A 6,458-nucleotide genomic window follows, 5' to 3' on the forward strand; every position below is an offset into this window, starting at 1 on the left:
TTTAACTTGTTCTTAATTATGTGTTCTTAATTCTTGTTTTGATATCCCAGGATGCTGATTCAAGAAAAGCTCTTACTCAGAGGAGGAATAGACCCTGTTTAAGAGTACTGTCATAATTAAGCGGAGTTGATTGCACACCTAGACATAGGGTGACAAGATTTTGCTGGATTAGGGTGAAACCTAATAGGGGGATCCATAGATTGAGTTAATACAACCCTAGAGTGTTAATTAGAGAAAAGTCTCAATTATTCAATCTAGGGATTAGACGTTATTAATCTTGAATAGGGATAATAACATAACTTAGGGATCTCTACGGAACAAGTTGAATAAATAAATCGTCCGATTCGGAGCCAGAATAACAGGTAAAGTCTAGGTGGATTTTTCCTTAGGTATTGTCTTAAGTCAATCGATTTTCCCCAAAAGCAATTCCCCAATTCTTTTCTTTGTGAGTTCTTAGTTTAGATAAATAGTTAATTAAAACAAAACCCCATTATTCTTAGGCTAGATAATAAAAAGACAGCCATTGTAACACCCCGAACCCGAGGCCGTCGCCGGAGTCGAACACGAGGTGTTAACAGACTTCAAACCACTTAAAAAAATTTCCCAGACAAGCTGCCAATCTGCGTACTAGTCACTTTAAAAATCATATCTTGAGTTCTAAAACTCGAAATCCAGTTCCGTAAATTTTCCCTGAAACTAGACTCATATTCCCATCTACATATTTTTTTCTAGAATTTTTGGTTGGGCCAATTAGTACAGTTTATTAGTCAAAATCTCCCATGTTACAGGGATCGACTACACTGACCTTTGCGCATTACGACTTGGATATCTCGCTGTACAGGGATTCATTACTGATGTCTTTGTTTCTATAGAAACTAGACTCGAAGGGGAATCTATGCACATATGGCATGACTTCTAATTATCTCTGGTTAATTTATAATGAATTTCCAAAGTCGGAACAGGGAATCCAGAAATCGCTCTGGCCCTATTTCACAAGAGTTTAATTATCTCCTAACATACAGCTCATATGGTCATTTCGTTTCTTCTATATGAAAATAGACTCATCGAGCTTCGATTACATAATTTATTCATTAATTGATTCCACTCCTACTATTTTTAGTGATTTTTCAATCTCACGTCACTGCTGCTGCCAGCATCTGTGACTAAAGCAACTATGCCTATTTCGTGATTTCTCCTTGATCTAACTAGTAATTCATCATACATATCACAAATTATGATCATGACTAGCCATGCCAAGGGCTAATCAGTGTCAAACATCTCCCTACTACACTATTGCCATATCATGAATTTTGACACCAAAAATAATCAACCATGACATATGGCATAAAAATCGAATTTCCAAGACTTACGACCTAACATTATAGAACCAAATCCAACCGAACATTTATGCCATTTTCGCATGGCTAAAAGCTTACATACCAAATTTCAACAAAACATATTAGCCTATACATGCCGAAATGTTCTCCTAGACCGACTAAAAAGAAGATACCAAAAGTTGCTAGCCGGTGTGATGACTTCGATGACGGCCCGATCACACAAAAAGAGACGAGTCCAAGAAACCTAAAATAGGTGACAAGGAAACACCGAGTGAGTATATAACTCAGTAAATCATAAGCAATGCACTACCATCCATTAATAACATTATCACAAGAGGAAACAAAATGGAACGAGGCTAGTTACTCCATCCATACCGAACCATACCATAGTTCCTTAGACCTATCGGTTCAATCTCATACCAAGTCATGCATTCACATTCCATATACTAATCAATAGGATATTTGAGGCATTTTCATACATCATTGTATTTTCGTTACAATCATACAACTAAACGACCTTTCACCTATTCCACGATAAATCTTATGTACGTGACTTCAATTATAATTGTCACATAGGTTCAAACTTACCAAGCTCAACTCCAAATATAAACATAGCGCCTATTAGCCATGAACTCAAGGTACTTACCCGATCCGCTGTCCGTGATCAACTCAATAATGTCGCACACTTAGTGTCCATAGTGATTCAAAAGTATATATTAAGTCCGCACACTCAGTGCTATATAATCAACTCGCACACTTAGTGCTATATAATCAAACTCGCACACTTAGTGCTATATAATCAAACTCGCACACTTAGTGCTGTACAATTTAAACCCGCACACTTAGTGCCAATCTCATGATCATAAATGTTTATACCCGCACACTTAGTGCCGAGATCAACAACTCAATACATCTCACCTCTTTTCTTTTCATTCAACACTTTCATCACCACATGCATACATGTATATATATATTTATCATTCCATTCAGCATCATTACATAGACGTTATGACCATTTAAATTAATACAAACTATATGCTTAATGACTTACTTTGTGTTGGGTAAGACGGTTCCAACTCGGCTACTTGATGATCTTTTCTTTGCCTTTGCTTGATTCTCCTCCTTTAACTCCTTGAGCTTAATCAATAAATCAACTAGTTTAACCATCTTGCTAAACATTCATAATTCAATTACACATGCATATGTATGTCTGTATATTCGGCAACCATCCTCACTAATTACCCATTTAGTCGATTATACACATAATTAAAGGTAACATCACGAATGGGCATACTTATGTATATATATATATGTATATATATACTTCGGAATGGGTATCACAATTAGATTTAACACCACCTTCATACTCAATTAGATGGCCGAATGCAAGTATATATGCACAATGTCAACTATAACATCATTTAAACACCTAATTTCATCTCATGAACACTCGACCCATTTTTACCCCATATGGCCGAATGTGTAAGATTACATTCAACACCACCGATGTACTTAATTAGGTGGCCAAATATACCAAGTTAGACTTGACATTATACGTCACAAGAACTCTAATTTAATTTGTCAATTGCTTGGCCAAGAACTCACAAGTGCCTTATCTACAACCTATTCGGCCTTACTACTTAAACTTAGCCTTTCATACACTTATCTCTATTGTTTTAGAAGGCCGAATCCTTATGTGTTCCAACATCTAGCTTACTCAATTCAACACATCAAAACGACATTTAGGCCGATTTTGCTAGCACACAAGCCTTTGACCGAATGTCCTTGACCTCTAGTCACCTAAATTTTTATTCTTTAAAACTCATCCAACTCATATTTTTCATTGACAACCTCCTTAACTTCAATTTATTCACATCTTTAATCATGCTACATTCGACCATTATTTAACAATAATTCATGTATCCTTTTTATTAAACACTCAAAATCAACCATCTTCATACCTCATCACCAAAGACATCAAAATACCAACCAAGAATGTAACATTCATGGCCGAATATCATCTCCATCAATTAACAAAATTTGAACCATGGCTAGGTAGATTTCAAACTTACAACTTAAAATATACATGAATCTCAAAGAATAATATCAAACATACCTCAATCTAGTTACATGCATGGCCAAACTTCTTAGAAACTTTTCCCCTAGGCACCGAATATTCAAGAGCTTCTTAATCAATTTAAAGGTGACCAAATGCCTTAACTTCAATTTCTTCTTTTTCTTTTCAATTCGGCCAAGAAGAACCAAAGAACACAACTTGTTTTTCTTTCTTCCTTAGAACATTCGGCCAAGGGAAATGAAGGAAGATGGACACTTTTTTTTTTGTTTTTTCTTTCTAGTTTCGGCAAAATGGAGGGGGAACAACCACACACTTTTTTTTTTGTTTTCATCATATTCCCTTTCATTATTTTATGCCCATGCTCCTTATTTTATCATACTTCCCATGAAACACTAACTCAACATGTTTATGACATGTTCTTGCCCATCACACTTGGTCTACCATGCTTGTCATGGCCGGCCACTACTAATTAGGGGGGGAAATTGACATGCAAGTCCCCCTTTTTATTTCATGCACTAATAAATCCTTATGCTTTGACCTATCACATTTCAAAATTTTCTCACATAAGTCCTATTTACTAAAATTCACCTACAATTAAACAAAATTCAAACACGAAATTTTCACACATGCACATGTACATATAATGAGCATCAATTATGACGGTTAATTATTTTTATGACTCGGTTTAGCGGTCCCGAAACCACTTCCCGACTAGGGTCAATTTTGGGCTGTCACAGCCATTACTAGTACTTTTAGTTCCTTTGGGTTCGACAATCTGGTGTTACTAAAACAATCTACTGTTCGATAGGTACACTTGCCTACATCGCGATAATAGTTAGTTTCAAGAACGAGTAATTATAAATATTTAAAACCTATCACGAAATAACGCGATCAAGTTTTTCGCGCCGTTGCCGGGGAACTAAGAAATTTGGAACGCTCAATTTTTATTAATTTAGCAATTTATTTTTCTTACAATTTAATTTTATTTTATTATTATTATTTATTAACCTACTTTTTCTTTCTCTTGACAGGTTTTTATAGTTTATGACTAGAAGAAACCCGTCGGGACCATTACTTTTTGACGAAGAAATTGATCGTACAGTTCGTAGAAACCAAAGAGAAATAAGGCGTAGCTTAAAATACACAAAGAACGAGCAAGAAGATGATACTTAACCCCCAACTGAAGAGATGGCTGAAAACCAAGGCAATCAGCTACCTCCTGCAATTGCGGTTAATCAAAATCCTGCTCCACGCACTATGTATGATTATGCTAAACCCTCTTTAACAGGAACTGAATCGAGCATAGTTAGACCTGCTGTAGCTGCAAATACTTTTGAATTAAAACCTAACACTATTTAAATGATACAGCAATTTGTTCAGTTTGATGGTTTGCAGGATGAGGATCCCAACGCTCATTTAACCAACTTTTTAGAACTATGCGATACATTTAAAATCAATGGATTTTTCTGATGATGCCATTCGTCTTCGGTTGTTTCCCTTTTCATTGAGGAACAAAGCTAAACAGTGGTTGAACTTGTTACCACGAGGATCAATTACTACTTGGGAACAAATGACCGAAAAAATTTTACTAAAATATTTTCTGCCGGCTAAATCTGCTAAATTACGTTATGATATCTCTTCTTTTGTGCAGATGGATTTAGAAACACTCTACGATGCATGGGAGAGATACAAGGTGCTTTTGAGAAGGTGCCCTCACCATGGATTACCACTTTGACTCCAAGTTCAAACATTCCATAATGGTCTGAATCCTTTGACTCGGCAAATGGTTGACACAGCGGCTGATGGAACCATCAATAATAAAACACCTGAAAATGCCTATGAGTTTATTGAAGAGATGTCACTGAATAACTATCAGTGGCAAGTCATGAGGACAAAGCTAACAAAAATAGCCGGTGTTTATAACGTCGATTCAGTCACCATGCTGTCAAATCAGGTAGAACTCTTGAATAAAAAGATTGATGGTTTTCTTAGTTCTTCACAGGCTCACCCAGTGATGCAATGCGAAGAGAGTAGCGGTGGACCAAGCCATTAGGAGTACCATCCTTATGGTCATAACATGGATAATGAGCAACTAAACTACATGGGTAATAATCCTCGACCTCAAAACAATCCATTTAGTAACACTTATAATGTAGGTTGGAGGAACCATCCCAATTTCTCGTGGGGAGGCCAAGGAAATCAAAGACCACAACATCCTCTGGGTTTTCAGCATCCACCCTACCAATAGGAAAAGAAGCCGAACCTTGAAGAGATGCTCTCAAAGTTTATATCGGTGTCAAAAACTCGTTTTCAGAACACCGAGACAGCACTTAAGAATCAACAAGCATCGATCCAAAGGCTCGAAACTCAAATAGGCCAGCTTTCCAAACTAATCTCTGAACAACCACAAGGTAGTTTGCCAAGTAATACTGAACCCAATCCAAGGGAATAGCTCAACGCGATTAATATTCAAGATGAAGGAGTCGTTGAGCCTGAACCAGAACCGAGGCAAGAAACTGTCGTAAGCAAAGGTCAAGGTGAGGTAGATCAAAATACAAACAAATCAGTGAATATTGAATATAAACCTCGTGTACCATACCCAACGTGACAAGGAAAGACCGCTCAGATGAACAAGTTGGTAAATTCCTTAAACTCTTAAAAAAATTACATATTAACTTACCATTTATTGAAGCCCTATCGCAGATGCCAAACGCAATGAAATTTTTAAAAGAGCTTTTAGCAAATAAGCGGAAGTTGGACGAGGTGCCGCATATGGAGCTAAACGCAGTGTGCTCAGCTATTCTGAAAAATAAGCTACCGGACAAACTAAAAGATCCAGGGAGTTTTACGATTCTTTGCTTAATTGGTAGTTTAGATGTTAATAATGCGATAGCTGATTTAGAGGCTAGTATCAACTTCATGCCATATAAAATTTTTAAGCAACTGGGTCTCGGGAAACCCAAACAGACTAGGATGAGCATTCAATTAGCAAATAAATCTATAAGATTTCCTAGGGGAATTATTGAAGATGAGCTAGTCAAAAT

The 6,458-nt window shown here is 36.6% G+C and overlaps 1 non-coding gene across 1 annotated transcript; it reads right to left on the reverse strand.

The window, feature by feature from the left end:
* Positions 1 to 5,033: 5,033 nt before the first annotated feature.
* On the reverse strand, positions 5,034 to 5,139 carry LOC121231670 (small nucleolar RNA R71). The gene has a single exon (XR_005929726.1). It is a non-coding gene; the product is annotated as a small nucleolar RNA R71 (small nucleolar RNA).
* Between the last annotated feature and the right edge of the window lie 1,319 nt (positions 5,140 to 6,458).

This window comes from Gossypium hirsutum, chromosome A06 (assembly GCF_007990345.1).
Source record: "Gossypium hirsutum isolate 1008001.06 chromosome A06, Gossypium_hirsutum_v2.1, whole genome shotgun sequence".
Taxonomy (NCBI): domain Eukaryota; kingdom Viridiplantae; phylum Streptophyta; class Magnoliopsida; order Malvales; family Malvaceae; genus Gossypium; species Gossypium hirsutum.